At 46.3% G+C, this 19,324-nt stretch overlaps 1 protein-coding gene across 6 annotated transcripts in view; it reads right to left on the bottom strand.

The window, feature by feature from the left end:
* The window catches only part of ZMAT4 (zinc finger matrin-type 4), a 185,910-nt gene that overhangs the window by 16,147 nt on the left and 150,439 nt on the right, over positions 1-19,324 (bottom strand). For 4 of the 6 annotated variants that reach the window (XR_003707994.2, XR_003707992.2, XR_003707993.2 and 1 more), the window contains one exon: positions 12,947-13,038. The exons of the other annotated variants lie outside the window; for them this stretch is intronic. The gene's annotated coding sequence lies outside the window, so the exon portion shown is untranslated. The remainder of the gene's footprint in view (positions 1-12,946; positions 13,039-19,324) is intronic. 6 annotated transcript variants of the gene reach the window in all.

Here is a 19,324-nt window from a genome sequence, read left to right on the forward strand (position 1 = left end):
TTGCCTGCTTCTGAGCACACAAGGAAGGAGAGTTCATAAGGCTACTTTTTATTCAGATGTGAGCCTTTACCTGTCCGAATACAGACGTAAGGATCTCCAAAAACCTTCTGTGCCACCGGGGCCTTTGGGGCCCTCCCCTGAGAAACCAAAGGCATATCACTGCTCCGTGCCTGAAAGAGGCCACCAGACCAAGGAATGTTGCAGGCCTGTGTGTCTTCAGGTCAGAGCACTGACCCTTCAAGGACCTGAGAGAGGTGGTTGGGAAGCAGAGGCTTAAAAGTGTTCAGTTTGCTCTCCATCTTTGTTGGAGCAATTTTTTCCCCATGAACCTACCTGTGCTCAGGGGATATGACAGTCATGGTATGAAGGAAGTTTCCCTCCTTCTCTCATAGCACTAGAACTTGTTGACATGCAATGAAGCTGAATGTTGGAAGGTTCAGAATTCTGAATCTTAAGAAATAGTGACAGCGAAGATTAGACAAACCATGGAGGAAAAGGCTATGGGACTGGGGGCACATTTGGAATTTTGAGAAGGTGCCAAGGGTGCCAGTTACAAAATGGCTGCCACCGGGGATGGAGCCTGAAAAAAATATCTGCCGCCTCCAAAAGTGGGAAAGAAAGAAAAGATATGGGAGCGTAATATGGTTCAAATATGGAAAATCTTTTCAATTCACTTCTTTTCCAGACATTGCTATGTTTTGTAGTCTGTTGCTGTAGATGACAGCTAGAAAATAAAAGATCATTGAACCCAGAAATAATTCTGAACTACAACCGCTGGTCACACACACACTTGCACAGCAACACAGCATTGCCCGTGCCTGGGGTGTGCAGGCACACGTTGGACGGGGATCTACCAGTCCAGCCCTTGCTGCCACCACTGCGGGACTGACGCCACCCTCACCGGAGCAAAGTGGGGCTGCACTCAGCTACCTGCCTGCCTGCACAGCGGGCAGCCTGCCCGGCAGATGCAACCCTTGGTGGGCAGAAAGGAGCACACAGCACACAGAGGGGCTGAGCTGGTGTCACCTGTGTGGGGATGACTGGTTCACCCCCCACAGCCCCCCTGGCACCCCCATACTACACCTTTCCTGCGCATGCATAGTCACAAATAAAAAGAAAAGGTTGGCAGACAAGAAAAAAGATGCAGGAAATACAAACCATCCCGTAGAATACAAACAAACCATTGCTTAGTTCAGGAGTGAAGTGACAGAAAGTACTCATGGAAAGTCAAATAGAGTGCTGCTCCTTCCAGGTTTGGGTCAAACCAAATAGCATTACAAAGCTATGCATATAATATGCAATATTTTTCTTACACTTGTAAATCAGTCATTTTGTTATTTTTTTCATTGAACAGAGCACTGTAAACCACATGTGTCATTGGAGTCATTTTAGAACCAGGTAAAAAAAAATTGTTTTGCCCCTCCATCCTCCCCATCCCTGCTGACCTGTCCTGTATTTTGTCTGAACAAAGGTGGCAATCCCAGTAGCAGTTTCAACAATACTGGCCCAAACTAGTGTGATGTTTGAGGCTGAATGTCATGTACAAGTTCTGAAAATTGGAGGTGTATGAGATGAAGACATTAGCGTTTCTGCCTTTGCCCTGTGCTCTGCCCTCCCCAGACAAGTGGGGAGCAATCCATGCAGGGGGAAAGTGCTGATGGGAGCAAGGAGGCCTCTCAAAGGTGCCTTCAAACAGCAAGAACCTCAGAACAATCAGGAAAAAGGTGGTCCTTGTCACCTTTTTCTGAGGGCCACAGGGTTAAATTGGTTTAATTTGTCAAGTAAAGCTGATTTGATCCACGGGAGACAATTTGAATATATGAAAACACATTTTAATAGGTGGGACTGACATTTCAGAGAACTTTTGTTTATTTTTTTAGACCTGTATGCTACTCTGCTGGGGAATGAGTATACTTTATTAAGGAGAGGTCTTTTGTTTCTGAAAGCAACCTCTGTTTAGATTTTTCTTACGAAATTTTAAGTTGTTTCATATTTTTCTCAGTATCTCTCCAAGGTTGTCTTCATTGTTTTGGTAACACGTGGTAAAGCAATTAAAATGTCGGTGATTCATCAAATAAAAAATATTTAATCGGTGGACAGCCTTTCAAATATCAATTGCCAGGATTTGAATATTCAGTGGGCATCTTCTGGAGGTGATGGCTTTGAAAAAAAATATAGTAGATATAAAACTTTATTCCCCAAATCCACAGCTCAGTATAATATAAATGGTACACACAATTGTAAACTCAACAAACTACCTGTTTGTTGAATGGATTTGTTACCACCAGTATTTATTTATAACAATCTAGTGCTGTTGACACCCCATTTATGGGTGTTCACAGTGGGGGCAAGGGGAACAATTCCCCCTCCAATGAACCTTCATGCCCAGATTCCCAGCTTTCATTAAGAAAAAGAAAAAGAGTAAGGTTCTATCATTCTTAGAACCTGAGATAGGAGACAAAATATACAAACACTCTTCTTGTGAGAAATTAGCCTGTTCCCTTTCCAGTGTTTTACTCCACTCCCTCAAATAAATAAATAAATAAAATAAAATACCCCCACCCTGTAAAAATCCCTGCAGACGTCTATGCCCCCATTCCCCCCCCCCCATTTCATATCACGGACAAACAGGACACCTTCCCTTTGCAGCAAACTGCTGGTGCTAAAATAATTTATCACTTTTGGTGGGAAAAAGAAATAACAGGTTTCCCCTGTGTCTGCTTTTGTGTTTTGTTGTAAAATCACAAGTTTCGATCCAAATGCACTCCTGGAGGCTTAATGGAGGATATTCTTTGGACAGGTACACACAAACACACACCTCTGTATAATCAGAAATAAGCATGGTTTGTTGTCTTTTAAATAGGGGTGCTTCTTGAACCACAGTTCAAGAAGGACACTGACAAACTGGACGTGTCCAGAGGAGGGCAACCAAAATGGTCAAAGGCCTGGAAACGATGCCTTATGAGGAACGGCTAAGGGAGCTGGGCATGTTTAGCCTGGAGAAGAGGAGGTTAAGGGGTGATATGATAGGCATGTTCAAATATATAAAAGGATGTCACATAGAGGAGGGAGAAAGGTTGTTTTCTGCTGCTCCAGAGAAGCGGACACGGAGCAATGGATCCAAACTACAAGAAAGAAGATTCCACCTAAACATTAGGAAGAACTTCCTGACAGTAAGAGCTGTTCGACAGTGGAATTTGCTGCCAAGGAGTGTGGTGGAGTCTCCTTCTTTGGAGGTCTTTAAGCAGAGGCTTGACAACCATATGTCAGGAGTGCTCTGATGGTGTTTCCTGCTTGGCAGGGGGTTGGACTCGATGGCCCTTGTGGTCTAGTCCAACTCTAGGATTCTATGATTCTATGACCATCCAGCGTGAGTTGAACACTTTAACACCTTTTGCTTGAGTCTCTTGTTGGAATCAATGGTCCTTAAAAGTGATTGTTAATACTCTGCCCAGGAGTGTGAGGTGGCCTTACACATATGTTTCTTAATCTAAAGGTTTGTCTCAGATGACTCAGAGGACCCTGGAGCTTGTATGTATTCTGTGAATTGCTGAATTGCAGTAAATAGAGCCTATGGGCATCTTTTAGGCATGAATACTCAAAACACGGATGCAAAACTGTTCTAAAGTTTTCTGCAGGTAACACACTGTTTTAGTCATCTCTCTGTAGATTTAAAAAGTCAGAATTTCTGTCCTACTGCATTTAATAATTTAACATGAGCTTTAATGTTCAGACAGTTGTTGCATTTCCACCATTTATCTCTTCCATTAGGGTAAAAAAGAAGGTCTAAGTGCCCAATTCTGAGCTCAGATCTACTGGGCTGAGCATATTAGGATCCAGTCGATCTCTGTCTCAGCTGGGCTATGCCAGCATAAGTCTCCAAACCCAGCTGAGCTGGAGATACAGTGCTACCTCAAGTTACAAACACCTCAGGTTACAAATGCTTCAGGTTACAAACTCCGCTAACGTGGAAGAGTTACCTTGAGTAGAGAACTTTGCCCCAGGATGAGAACAGAAATGGTGTGCCAGCGGCGCAGCAGCAGCTAGAGGCCCCATTAGCGAAAGCACGCCTCTAGTTAAGAACAGTTTCAGGTTAAGAACGGACCTCCAGAATGAATTAAATTTACAACTAGAGGTACCACTGTATGCTGGCATAAATCTCCCATCATGGTTTAGCCAGTGCTCAGCCAGCTTAGTCAAGATGAGTGGATATATATCTTATTTCCCAAGGAAAACCCACTTCTCAGTGCTAAATCACAGCAAACCGGAGAAAACCTGAATTGCTGTTTGCTTTGACTGAGCGCTGGGGAGTGGTTTTCCCCATGGAAAAGCATTGGGATGAGAGGAAGTGTAGAGAAGCCCTCACTTCCTTGCTTGTCTCTGGCTGTGTGGCATATTATTTATTTATTATTCTGTATTAAATGTCTAAACTACCCTCATCTGAGGATCACAGGGCAGTTTAGTTATATAAAAAAGACAAAAATACATACCATAGTAACAAACAGAAACAATTAACCCCACCCCCATTTTAATAGGCCACAGATTGTCTAATTGAAGGGACGCAGGTGGCGCTGTGGGTTAAACCACAGAGCTTAGGACTTGCCAATCAGAAGGTCGGCAGTTCGAATCCCCGTGACGGGGTGAGCTCCTGTTGCTCGGTCCCTGCTCCTGCCAACCTAGCAGTTCGAAAGCACATCAAAGGGCAAGTAGATAAATAGGTACCGCTTCGGCGGGAAGGTAAATGGCGTTTCCGTGCACTGCTCTGGTTCGCCAGAAGCAGCTTGGTCATGCTGGCCACAAGCTGTCTGTGGACAAATGCCGGCTCCCTCGGCCAATAAAGCGAGATGAGCGCCACAACCTCACAGTCGGTCACTACTGGACCTAATGGTCAGGGATCCCTTTACCTTTTATTGTCTAATTAGCCAGAAGCCTGGGAGAAGAGGAATGTTTTTGCCTGGTACAAAGATATTGTTATAGATTTTGGAAGAATTAGCGAAAGCTAAAATCAGTGACACGCTTTTCCAACAACACAAGAGACGACTCTACACATGGACATCACCAGATGGGCAGCATCGAAATCAGATTGATTATATTCTCTGCAGCCAAAGATGGAGAAGCTCTATACAGTCAGCAAAAACAAGACCTGGAGCTGACTGTGGCTCAGATCATCAGCTTCTTATAGCAAAATTCAAGCTTAAACTGAAGAAAGTAGGAAAAATCACTGGGCCAGTAAGATACAATCTAAGTCAAATCCCTTATGAATACACAGTGGAAGTGAGGAACAGGTTTAAGGATTTAGATTTGGTGGACAGAGTGCCTGAAGAACTATGGATGGAGGCTCGTAACATTATACAGGAGGCAGCAACGCAAACCATCCCAATGAAAAGGAAATGTAAGAAAGCAAAGTGGCTGTCCAACAAGGCCTTACAAATAGCGTGGGAAAGAAGGCAAGCAAAATGCGAGGGAGATAGTGAAAGATACAGGAAATTGAATGCAGATTTCCAAAAAATAGCAAGGAGAGAAAAGAAGGCCTTCTTAAACGAGCAATGCAAAGAAATAGAGGAAAACAACAGAATGGGAAGAACCAGAGATCTGTTCAAGAAAATTGGAGATATGAAAGGAACATTTTGTACAAAGATTACCATAATAAAGGACAAAAGTGGTAAGGACCTAACAGAAGCAGAAGACATCAAGAAGAGGTGGCAAGAATACACAGAAGAATTATACCAGAAAGATATGGATGGCTCGTACATCCCAGGTAGTGTGGTTGCTGACCTTGAGCCAGACATCCTGAAGAGTGAAGTCAAATGGGCCTTAGAAAGCACTGCTAATAACAAGGCCAGTGGAAGTGATGGTATTCCAGCTGAACTATTTAAAATTTTAAAAGATGATGCTGTTAAGGTGCTACACTCAATATGCCAGCAAGTTTGGAAAACTCAGCAGTGGCCAGAGGATTGGAGAAGATCAGTCTACATCCCAATCCCAAAGAAGGGCAATGCCAAAGAATGCTCCAACTACCGCACAATTGCACTCATTTCACACGCTAGCAAGGTTATGCTTAAAATTCTACAAGGAAGGCTTAAGCAGTATGTGGACGGAGAACTCCCAGAAGTGCAAGCTGGATTTAGAAGAGGCATAGGAACCAGAGACCAAATTGCAAACATGCGCTGGATTATGGAGAAAGCTAGAGAGTTCCAGAAAGACATCTACTTCTGCTTCATTGACTATGCAAAAGCCTTTGACTGTGTCGACCACAACAAACTATGGCAAGTTCTTAAAGAAATGGGAGTGCCTGATCACCTCATCTGTCTCCTGAGAAATCTCTATGTGGGACAAGAAGCTACAGTTCGAACTGGATATGGAACAATATGGATATGGAAAGGAGTACGACAAGGCTGTATATTGTCTCCCTGCTTATTTAACTTATATGCAGAATTCATCATGCGAAAGGCTGGGCTGGATGAATCCCTAGCCAGAATTAAGATTGCCGGAAGAAATATCAACAACCTCAGATATGCAGATGACACAACCTTGATGGCAGAAAGTGAGGAGGAATTAAAGAACCTTTTAATGAGGGTGAAAGAGGAGAGCGCAAAATATGCTTTGAAGCTCAACATCAAAAAAACGAAGATCATGGCCACTGGTCCCATCACCTCCTGGCAAATAGAAGGGGAAGAAATGGAGGCAGTGAGAGATTTTACTTTCTTGGGCTCCATTTCTTTATCTCGCGGGGGGTCGACCTGGCTTGTGTGATGGAGACCTGGGTGCGCGAAGGGGCAACAGTTACCTTACGAGAGATGGCGCCATCGGGTTTCTCCGTCCTCCACCAGTCGCGGACTGTGGGCCGGGGGGGAGGGGTGGCATTATTAATCCGGGAAGATTGTCCTTTCAGGGCTTTACCATCGCCATCGATCCCCGGCATTGAATGTGTTGGCCTAGTGTGGGGCTCCGAGGAGAGCTTGGCTGTCTGGCTGGTGTACCGGCCACCTAGCGCACCAGCAGCCACCCTGTCAGGCCTATTGGAGGCGGTGGCTGGCTGGGCCTTGGAGTTCCCTAACCTATTGGTATTGGGGAACTTTAACATCCATGCTGATGCCACTCCCTCCTCACAGGCTCTGGACCTGGTGTCTTCCATGGCGACTCTAGGGCTCTCCCAGTTTTTTTCGGGCCCCACACATCAAGCAGGCCACACGCTGGATTTGATCTTTGGTGTAGGTATAGATGTGATCATGTCTCCTTCGATGAAGGTGCCATGGTTTGATCACTACGCTCTGAAAGCCAGGATTGACTTTCCACCCCCACCCTGCTTAGGTGGCGAGCCAATTTGGGCTCGCCCGCAGAGGCTGATGGACCCTGATAGATTCCGCCAAGCCTTGCGGGACCTTGCTCCCCCTGGCGACTCATTGACTGAGCTTGTTGAGGGCTGGAATACCCAGCTCCTGGCAGCCATCAATGAGATCGCACCTAAGCGCCCTCTGCAACCCCGCAGAAACCGGGCTCCCTGGTTTACCGAGGAGCTCCGGAAAATGAAGCGGGACCTCAGATGGCTAGAGCAAGTATGGCAGGGTGCCTGTGACGGAGCCTCAAGAACATCTTATAGGGCTTTTATAAAAACCTACGAGATAGCGGTGAAGGCTGCTAAGAAGTCATACTTCTCGGCCTCCATTGCATCCGCTAGCTGCAATTATTTAGCATAATCAGGTCTTTAACGTCCCTTGAGGGACAGCCAAACTTAAATAACAATTTGACACACAGCTGTGAGGCATTTGCGAGCTTTTTTGCGGAGAAGGTCTTGTTTCTCCGCCATGACCTCCCTGCCAATTTGGATACAATAAAGGAACTGGAGGCCCCTTGACTGTCCTCGGGTCCAGTATTGGACCACTTCGACTGGATATCCTCAGCCGATGTGGACAGACTCCTCCGAGCTGGAAAGCCCACCACCTGTCCTCTCGACCCGTGCCCGTCTTGGCTGATTAGAGCATGTCCAGGCGAGGTGCGGGTCCCCCTGGGGGATATCATCAATTTGTCCCTTGGCACGGGGACATTCCCAGGGGAACTGAAGGAGGCAGTGGTGCACCCGCTCTTAAAGAAAACATCATTAGATCCTTTAGATCTATCCAATTACCGCCCGTTTCGAATCTTCCGTTCCTGGGTAAGGTGATTGAGAGAGCGGTTGCTGAACAGCTTGGTGGATTTCTGGATGAAACATCGGCTCTGGATCCATTCCAGTCCAGCTTCCGTGCTGGTCATGGGACCGAGACGGCTCTGGTTGCCCTAACAGATGATCTTCGTAGACAGCTGGATCGAGGCGGGTCAGGGCTGCTGATTCTTCTAGATCTGTCAGCAGCTTTCGACATGGTCGATCACGAACTCCTGGACCACCGCCTTGCCGATGTGGGGATCCAGGGCACAGTCCTTCAATGGCTGCACTCGTTTCTCTCTGGTTGGGGACAGAGGGTGGCGCTTGGGGGGGAATTGTCATCGCGCCACTCCTTGGTGTGTGGAGTACCTCAGGGTGCGATACTCTCCCTGATGCTTTTCAACATCTTTATGCGCCCCCTCGCCCAGCTTGTTCGGAGTTTTGGGCTGGGTTGCCATCAGTATGCCGATGACACCCAACTCTATCTGTTGATGGATGGCCATCCTGACTCGGCCCCAGACACACTGACCAGATGTTTGGAAGCTGTGGCTGGATGGTTACGTGGGAGCCGGTTGAAGCTAAATCCTTCGAAGACAGAGGTCCTGTGGCTGGGACGGGGCGATATGGGATGGGGGGGGGGCAACTCCCATCTCTTGCAGGGGCGCAATTAGTGCCAGCACCGTCCGTTAAGAGTTTGGGTGTAATCTTCGACACCTCTCTTTCCATGGAGGCGCAGATTGCAGCTATAACAAAGGCGGCATTTTTCCATCTCCGCTAAGCTAAGCAGTTGGCTCCTTACCTCTCTCGCCCTGACCTAGCCACTGTGATCCACGTGACGGTCACCTCCAGACTGGATTATTGTAACTCGCTCTACGTGGGGCTGCCCTTGAGACTGACCCAGAAACTCCAGCGGGTGCAGAATGCTGCAGCGAGACTCCTTACGAGGTCTTCGCTGCGAGATCACATTCACCCGGTGCTATACCAGCTGCACTGGCTCCCGGTGGAGTACAGGATCAGGTTTAAGGTGTTGGTTTTAACCTTTAAAGCCCTATACGGCCTAGGACCCTCGTACCTACGGGACCGCCTCTCCTGGTATGCCCCACAGAGAAACTTACGGTCTTCAAATAAAAACATCTTGAAGGTCCCAGGCCACAGAGAAGTTAGACTGGCCACAACTAGAGCCAGGGCTTTTTCGGCTGTGGCTCCAATCTGGTGGAACACTCTGTCACAAGAGACCAGGGCCCTGCGGGACTAGACATCTTTCCGCAGGGCCTGCAAGACAGAGCTGTTCCACCAGGCCTTTGGCCAGGGCACAGCCTGACTCCCTCCCTCGGCAATCTTCACAGAGCTCTGGCCCAATGGTTGCCAGTGGCTTGAATTAATTAATTTTATAATGAATGATTTTAGAGTGTTGTTTATGCTGTACTTTTGTACTGTTTTATTGTTGTTAGCCACCCTGAGCCCGGCTTCGGCTGGGGAGGGCGGGATATAAATAAAATTTATTATTATTATTATTATTAGTGTTCTCGAAGCTACCAGCATGAGTTTGACCAAACTGCGGGAGGCAGTGGAAGACAGAAGTGCCTGGCGTGCTCTGGTCCATGGGGTCACGAAGAGTCGGACCCCTGCAAAGTTGATGGGCATTGCCATTCAAATAGTGTGCATGCACCATATAATGTGATTGATTTTGTGGGGTGGGGCTTACCTGGGCCCCCGCAATATTTCATTCTAGTTGGCCACCGATCCTGGGAAGGCACCTGCAGCTCCCATTGCCATTCCAGTGCATGATGGCCTTGCAGAGACCCAGCTATAGTGGAGGCAGCAGCAGCAGCAGCTGCACCACCAGCGGGTGCCGTCTCATAGTGGCTAACCAGTGGTCTATGGAAAGCCTGCAAGTCAAACTTGAGCACACTAGGACTCTTTCCACTTGTGATTCCCAAGAAATCATATTCAAATGCATGCCTGCTCTGATACTGAAAATAGCATGCAGTTAGCCATCATTACTTTACAGCAGCAGAGCGATTAAGTTCAAACAAAAGAAGAAGGGGCGGGGGAGCAAGCTGGTGCCATCATCACTTGTCTAAGTAAATCTCCTAACCCTGAATTTTAAAACATTTTTTCGTCCTGGTCCTCCGCCAATTTCTTCCTCCTTTCCTTCGTGCTCCCTCCCCTTTGTTTCCAAAAGCTTCAGCTCAGCTCTAAATTACCCTAGAATTTGGCCTCTGTCCTCAGTGCTTCAGGATTAATACAGGCACATTCACCCAAAAGAGCATATCTCATGTAGTCTTAACATCTCCTCCTCTGCTACCCCAGGAGTGTGGGTGGGAGATGTCAAAGTGTCTGGCTGCTTAATTCCAGATTCCAGCCCTCTTTCCCTTCTCCTGCAGTCTCCCTGCAAACCTCCCCTAGCAAATCCTCTCCGCAATATAGCAGGGCCTCAGCCTCTGGCAAATTTCAGGCGCATAATGAGTCTGAGATGCTTCTGTTTATTTTTCATGCACACTCTCAAATATGCCTCATGCATACCTCCAGTTCCTTGATAGTCTCTGTTGTATAGTTTATTTCTTTGTAGAGGCATATTTGATTATCCATCCCCTGCTGGTTGAGTCATCTGAAATGCATCTCAGACCATGTGGGGATTTGTAATGTCTCAACAGGATTTATATTGTAATATTCAGTAATGTTCTCCTTCCCCCTACCTCGTCTCCCTTACAAGCTTTAGGATTTTAAAACACACACACCTATGTCTCACATTAAGGGGAGTTAGATGCACCAATTATTTAGCTTCCTTATAAAGCAAGAGGTGAGGAACTAGGGAGGAAGCAAGGTTAAATGCTCAACAGTGCAAAGGACTTCTCATTTGATGGCTGAGAACAGTTTTTGCTGCAGGGGCCACATGTGGGGCTGGTCACTCACACTCAGGCTCATTGAGTGCATGCTGAGATTTTGTTTTTTTCTCTACCTAATCAAAACACAAATCTAGACCTATTGCATATTTTATGCCACTGAAAGCTACTTTTTCACAAGCAGGTTTCATTCTGAAAATAAAAACAACACAGATTATTTAATTCCCCTGTTTGAAAATGGATGGAGGCAGTCCCAGCTGAATACAGGATTAGACAAAGGATAAAGTAGAAGCAAAAATACTGTTGCCTTCCACTCCCATCTCTGAGTAGTGCCAGATTCCAGGGGTTCCAGGCACTTTCCCAGGGTCCATATTTCCTTTTGGAAATGAGGCACAGTGGAGATTGTGGTGTCTTTATGATATATGGTTTATAGGGTTCAAAAATTCATTATGACATAGTGTAGTTAACGATGATCATCCTGGACAAATCTGGTTTTTAATTCCATGTGAAACATTTTATAATGGATAGAGTACTTTTCACAAAATGTTTTCTGAGAAACCTTTGTACCACAACAAATTTTTGAATTTCCTTTTTATCATAATTCTTCTGCTTCTAGAATTCTATTGTTTGAGAACCATTATTTAATTTAATAACCTACTATGTTTGAAATGTAATATCAGTTTCTGACATTTTACCAACATCAGTGGTGACACTAATAGAGGGATGCTTATAATTAAAAATAATATTTTGGCAATGTATATTTAATCACCAATATTCTTCCAAACCATGATATTAGTAACGACAACTATATCTCCAGTTTTTCTGTTTCTTTATATAATTTCCCATGCTTAAGCTTTTCCATCTCTTCAAAGTTATTTGTTATCATTTTCCCTTGTTACGTTCCCCCGTTCTCCTAGAAATCAAGTTCCACACATCTCCAAAACAAAGGCACATGAAACAAAAGAAAACACAACTTGTCCCCCTGGGCACATTATTTAAGAACCTGTTTGTGCTCCCCCTCCCCCACACTGTATGATGACACCAATGACAATCTTAGCTGCAGTGAACATGCATTTACCAGCTGATGTACATGTTCCTGCACAACTTCAGCCATCAAAACTGTGTCAGGAGCTCATCCTACTCTCGAGTAGGACCCTGGCAGAGACACGTGCCCGACTGACATGTTCACTCCTTCCTGGTCGATCGTTCGGGAGCTCCATAAGCTTTCTTCTGCCCGAACACCACAGCGACTGATGCCAACAGACATTGACACACTTAGTTTCTTGCCTCTCTGAAGAAACAGTGTCTACCCTTACAGCCTTTGGGCGTGGTTTCCCGTACCTTGAGGACAAACCCTGTACCCCTTTCAAGACTCTGGGTTTCAAGACCTGTGTCGAGCCACTAACCACAGCTAAATGTGCAACAGCTGTGTTAGCAAACTCCTGAGCATACCTGGTTGGCTTCCCACCTGATCTGCGCACCTGGCGCATCTCCTCCACTGCATCAGTGGAACTCACCTCAGTGCACCTGCTGTTTATAACAGCAACAGACTTAGTATCTATGGGGCAATGGGGTAGCCTAGGAAAATACACACATTCCCCCCCCCCCTGCTCTGCACTCAACATCCCCAGTGAGTAAAATCAGCTTGGTATGAGGCTTTAGTACTCTGTACAAGCCTCCATACCACAGGAAGAATCTATGCTCCCTGCCTCGTGATGCCTCAACCCACATGTCAGACCCATCCATTGGCATCCTGGCTTTTCCCGGGTTTATCTTGTCACATTTCCCATCAGAAACTGTCTGAATCCAGGGAAAGACCTTGCAAACTATGTTTGCCGAGCATATCGCTCTGTGACTTTGGAACCCACATGTCAGATCCAATCATTGGCATCTTGGCTTTTTCCGGGTTTGCCTTTTCACTGTCATCATCACCAATAGGGTGCTTTTGTAAAATACCCACATTGTTTCCCCCTTTTGCTTTGTCTTGAGCACTGGTACATCTGACCATCTTCATGTCAGACAGCAGCAATCTGGGACCTTCATGCTTACAACCTGCATGAAAAACATGGTTAACAGACAAAACATTACATGTCTCTTGAACCATTCCACCATCCCCTATGTTAACATTATAACATAGCAAGAACAAGCCATTTACACAATAAACATCACAATGTAAAATGTCGCTTTCGCTCTTCTGGGTTGTTTTACTCTGTTTGTTGCCATAAACAGAACAGCCACGCTGCACCATCTGGGCTTTTTGACCTGGAATGAAAAACATGTTAGACATCACAGCGTTACAGCTTTTCAGTTCTACGATCCAGGTGCTATGTACCCCCAACGAATCTCCACTCAACTGGTGGATCGAATCCTTCTGTGGCGTACACCTGGTGAACCAGTCCCATCTTCCACGAAGGTGTGCCTTCGCTTCAGATTCTAGCACAAGAGATTCTTGCACCTCTGCCCTGGAACAGTTAGTCACCATCTCTGCACTGAAGCTCTGTATCTCTGGCCTTACTTCATGTCACCTGTCAGAAATGCTGCAAACCTTCCTGGCTTTTGGAATCTGTCCAAACTTCTCACAGGACAAACTTTCCACTGCTTTCCACTGGTTGCAGTGATGGTTGCGATGATGTCACAGTCAGTTCCCCTTCTTCTCCTTCCATTCTGGAGAGTCCTCTCCCCGAACAGGAAACAATGCAATTTTCCTCTAAAACGCCTCCAAACACAACTGGAGCTTTTGCTTTCAGGAACCATTGCCTCCCATATAATGTGGGCGTCGTAGACAGCAAAGTCCACCTCTCCAAACTTCTCTGGCATCCTAGATAGCCTGCCGCCATCTTGGAATGTCCAAGTGTGCTGCAGATGAAATTCCTGCTGATCACACACTCTGGCTGTTGGCATCAGACACAGCATCAAACTGCTTTTGCAGCTTTGGGAACAAAATCACTGCTCCCCCACATTCCCAAACTCACCGGGAGAATCAGAAGAATCCTGTCTTCTCAAAGTTCATGCCTGCTACTTCAACGCAGCATTGGGGGAAATTGCTCCCTCCCCCATAGCTGATGTTTCACAAACAGCTATTGCCTTGTCAAAGCTTGCCGCTGCGCAAATCCAGCTTCATAAGCATCGGGGTATGTCCTCCCTTCTGTGGCACATAAATCAAGGCTACTTTCTCGGCAAAGACCTGCCGCATCAGGCATTCCCTCTATGTAACTCAGGGACTTGGGATTTATTTATTTTTTTTACCCCTCCAAAAGGTCCATTCTGCAGCTTAGTCCAAGCTGTTCTTATCAGATGGCTATAAATCAAGCCTTCTTCTGCCGGCTTGCCTTTTACTTTTGCTATTAGGCACAGGCTTTACTCACTATCTCCTTGCAGCTTTCCCTGCTTCCATCTCTGAAGAGGCTTGCCTCACGCTGCTGGTTCCAGGAGACTCCAACCGGTACAAAAACAGTCCTCGGTTCTTCCTCTGCTGGCACTGGGTCTGTGGCCCTGATCCCTGGGCCCATGACTGTTGTCAGGAGCTCGTCCTACTCTCGAGTAGGATCCTGGCAGAGACACATGCCCGACTGGCATATTCTCTCCCTCCTGGTCGTTCGTTCGGGAGCTCCATAAGCTTTCTTCTGCCCGAACATCACAGCGACTGATGACAACAGACATTGGCACACTTAGGGATCCGCAGAGTCTTCGCAGCTTGCATGACAGACCTCAGCAACTCCGCATTTTGGCTAATCTACTTTATTTACATACACGGAGCACTGCATGGCTCCCTCTCTCTCTAGCATCAGACAGCAAAGAGAAAGAACAAAGGACAATAGAACACAGTAACACAAACATCCTGTCTCCGTCACTTCCCACTCTGTGGAGTCAAAACATACACCGTCATGTGATAGACAAAAATCCCATGACTGCAATCATGGAGCAGGAATTCTAACAAACTGATCATAGCATAACTTGTCTTCCAGTAAAAGCCTCTCAAATACCTGTTGATGATAGAGACAATCATGTTGGAGAGAATTCAGCTTGATTTATTGGTCTATCTTGTTTTCCACAGCTGCATCTTGTCTTATAAATGGTCGTCCTCCCTTCCAGTTCCTTTCAAAAGCAGAGTCTAAATTTATGAACTTGAAAAGTCTCTTGGAAGGTCAATCTGGATTTTAATGTGTTACATCACAACTAGCACTTGGTGTAATAAACAAAATTTCACAAGATTGCAAATTGAGGCTGCTCTCAATTTGTTCGTAAATTTATTGTGGCATCTGATGCTCTTGAGCAGTTCACTGTTAATTTTAAAATTAGACCAATAATGCCAGCAGTAAAGAGGAGGAGGTGGAATTTAGATTCACCTAAAAGGAGGGGAGCAGGTGGTGCTGTGGGTTAAACCACAAAGCCTAGGACTTGCCGATCAGAAGATCGGCGGTTCGAATCCCCGCGACGGGGTGAGCTCCCGTTGCTCGGTCCCTGCTCCTTCCCACCTAGCAGTTCAAAAGCACGTCAAAGTGCAAGTAGATAAATAGGTACCGCTCCGGCGGGAAGGTAAACGGCATTTCCGTGCGCTGCTATGGTTCGCCAGAAGCAGCTTAGTCATGCTGGCCACATGACCCGGAAGCTTTATGCTGGCTTCCTCGGCCAATAAAGCGAGATTAGCGCCGCAACCCCAGAGTCAGTCACGACTGGACCTAATGGTCAGGGGTCCCTTTACCTTTACTTATAGTTGCATGGGGATTGCCACTGCACACCCAGTGGAAGAAAAAACTCTTGGGTAAAGTTACAACAAAGTTATTCTAGAGATTGAAGAGCAACATTCAGAAATGACCCAGAGACCTGGAGTGCTTGCCAGCCATCTCCTCCTGGCTTCAGTTGGATCTACCACCCAACAGAGACAGCATCCTCAGCAACTCTTGTAGCAGGACCCTTGAGAACTCTCCGAGGTCCTGTCTACTCTTTGTGTGATCATAGAATCATAGAGTTGGAAGAGACCACAAGGGCCATCGAGTCCAACCCCCTGCCAAGCAGGAAACACCATCAGAGCACTCCTGACATATGGTTGTCAAGCCTCTGCTTAAAGACCTCCAAAGAAGGAGACTCCACCACACTCCTTGGCAGCAAATTCCACTGTCGAACAGCTCTTACTGTCAGGATCTGGACTTCTGACCTGGATTCTGCCTGTTTTGCATTTGAGCCACAAGCACCCACCATGCTGGGCAGTAGGAAGCTGCCTTATTCCAGATTAGATTATCTGTTCATCTATTCCAATATTGCCTGCTTTCACAGCACATACTACCTGGTCTTTTTACCTGGAGATACCAAGGATAAAGTGGGACATTCCGCATGTAAAACACACACTCTGCTACAGAGCTACAGTCTCTCCCCATAGCCTGGGCTGTGGTTAGGATTGGCTAAGGTGCAAGGTCACAAGGAACCTTTGTGCTCCCAAAGAAGCAATTCACATAAGCAAGTTGACTTATATGCAGTGAGCCGACTGCTGCCGTGACTACATATCCCCATCCTCTAAACCACATTTCTTGCCTTGCTGTAGGGAAATCATAGGAAGCTGAGGCTGAAATATTTGCCTTGCCTAAGGCCCCCTTGCAATGAGTGAGAGTTGAAAGGAAGGCCTCCTGCATCCTGTAACTCCCAGTGGATGCAGCTGCATTCAGGGACTGGCACAAGGTCATACCATGAACCACCCCCCTCGACTGACCAGGTGTGCGGACCCAGGTCTCTCCAGCCAAAGTCCAGCATGCCAGTTCCTACCTCACCCTTTGCCAGCTCACTTTTCTCTGGCTGTCAGCTGATCCCATTGATTTGGTATATTGGGTTGTATCCAATGCTAGTCCTGTTCAGAGACGAGCCACTGAAATGAATAGGCATGGTTAACTTAGGTCCATTAATTTCAATGGCTCTACCCTGAGTAGAAGTTACTTGGCTATACCTTTTGCTATCTACTCCTATTTGGGTATCCTGCCTTTTTCTTTGGCAGGGACTCAAGATGGCTCAGAGATAAAATAGAACCAGCTAAAAACTTAAGAAAAACCCCAATAATTAAAAACAATTAAACATTAATAGCTGTCTGTTATGTTTCTTTCTACTTTGAACTTTACCACTACACTGCTGCTAAGTTCAAGAAATAGCTTAGCTCTGTCAGAGGTGACTGAGCTATGATGGCTGTTTTGACACATGCAAAGTATACTATCACTTAAGTTTGCAGTCCCCAAACTGACAGGGAACCCAGTGATAGGGTACAATTATCAGAGGGGACTGTGCATAGATTGGAATGAAGCTGTGGCTTTAAGATGAGCTTGTTCAGCTATGTAGTGTCTCTGTGTGTGTTTGCTTGGGCAGAAACAGATATGCAGATGCAGAGAAATTTACCGTATATTTCTCTCTATAGGACGCACTGGACCACAAGATGCACCTAGTTTTTAGATGGGGAAATCAAGAAAAAAAATATTATCCCCCCCCACCCCCCAGCCTCAAAGAGCGCGCAGCCTGTCCGCTTCTCCCAGAGCTTCTCGGGGCTGCGGGGGAAGCCTGGGTTCCCCCTCCAGCCCCAAAGAGCAAAGAAGCCAAGACAGCGAGCGGGATCCATCCCGCTGGCTGTCTTGGCTTCTGCCATAGCTGCGCAACCTCTCCAGCCGGGAGCTAAACCTCTCCAGCGCGGCTAAAGAAGCCAAGGCAGCCAGCGCGATCCATCCCACTCTCTGCCTTGGCTTCCTCTTTAGCCTTGCGCAGCCTCTCCCGGCTGGAGAGGCTGCGCGCGGCTATGGCAATTCCCCCACCTCCCGCAAAAGCCCACAGGAGCCGAGCACCCTTTAAGGAGCGCACAGCTCCTGCTGGCTTTTCTATGAGGAGGGAGAAGGGACTGACTGGCCGTGTCAGTTCCTTCTCCCTCCTGGGGGAAAGCCTGCAAGAGCCGTGCGAAGCTTGTGTGCGGCTCTTGGGGGCTTTTCCTGCCTGCCTCCCCCCTGCATTCGCTCCATAGGACGCACAGACTTTCCCCCTTAGTTTTTAAGAGGGAAAAAGTGTGTCCTATGGAGCGAAAAATACGGTAATATAAGAGCATTCACAGATGGAACACTCCAATTCTAACTGGGTCAGTCAGAACTAAATGATCTCTCCCTCATCACAGCAGGTCACATTCGTGTTCACATATGGAGAGATTAACTTTACTATTAATAATCTTCTAAGTAAAAAAGGGAGATAAAGCCTAGGCAGAAGGCAATTTGAATATTTAAAATGTTTTATATCATTTTAAGGTGATAAAATGAAAAATCTTGTGCTAACCTTTTTTGCCAGCAGCTGCAGAATCTTGATGATAAGTCCCATGAGGATGACAGCAAGACACGGTGGTTGGAGAAGGGGCTTTATTTTTTTTAAAGAAACATATGGATTTGATCTATTCTTGTCTTTTTTAAAAAAAGCTTTTTGGTAAAAATATTCCTTTAAATTTTTTTTTACAACTGTCTAATGTTTATCATAGGTAAAAATAGCCACTTTCTGTATATGGCAAGAATAAAAAATAATGTTTTATAAAGAGCATCCCACCCATCTAATATAGTCCCAGTTAGGGCACCAAGCACGGTATCAGCAGGTGGCATTCTCATGCAGAAAGAGTCTTGCATAAGCTGGGGGGGGGGGGACTGCTGTTACTGTGGGACTTACACTAAATAAGGATAGCACATCTGCTCATCCTGTATATTTCACTATACAATAGAAATGTAAGAATGTCTTTGTGCAGCCTCAAATAGAGGATTTGTAGTGCTGCAACACAATCTTGGATCTGCTTGAGGCCAAGGTGTGTTAGGGGTGCAAAAGTAAATGCATGTTGCACAACAATGGGGGGGGGGTTGTGTGCCAGAGGGGAGTTGCACAAAGGAGTAGAGAGGAGGATGCATGGGCATGGGTGAAAGTGGAAAGCGAGTGCCAAGCTGGCTGCAAGCAAAATAGAAAAGATAGGTGACATCAGTAATGGAACTGGGAAAGTGAAAAGTGAGCTTCATAGTTGCATGAGTTGAGAAGGGGAAGATCTAGGGGATGAATGTGGGGGGTGGGAATGGCAGGAGGGTTGGTGAGAAGAGCAAGCAGGGCCACGGCCTCCAGTCTGTCAACAGACATTTATAAAAAGCCATCACTGAAGTGAAATCTGTGGATTTGGTAGGTTCGCCTTTACATTTGAAAGGAGTCAAATTTCTCCCCATCTCTACTCTGAATACCAGTAGCTGGGAATCACAAGTGAGGAAAAGTGCTGTTGTACTGAAGTCCTCCTTGCAGACTTCCCAGAGGCTGCAGGATCATAAACTCACAGAATCAGAGTTGGAAGGGACCACAAGGGTCA

This window comes from Podarcis muralis, chromosome 7 (genome assembly GCF_964188315.1).
Source record: "Podarcis muralis chromosome 7, rPodMur119.hap1.1, whole genome shotgun sequence".
Taxonomy (NCBI): Eukaryota; Metazoa; Chordata; class Lepidosauria; order Squamata; family Lacertidae; genus Podarcis; species Podarcis muralis.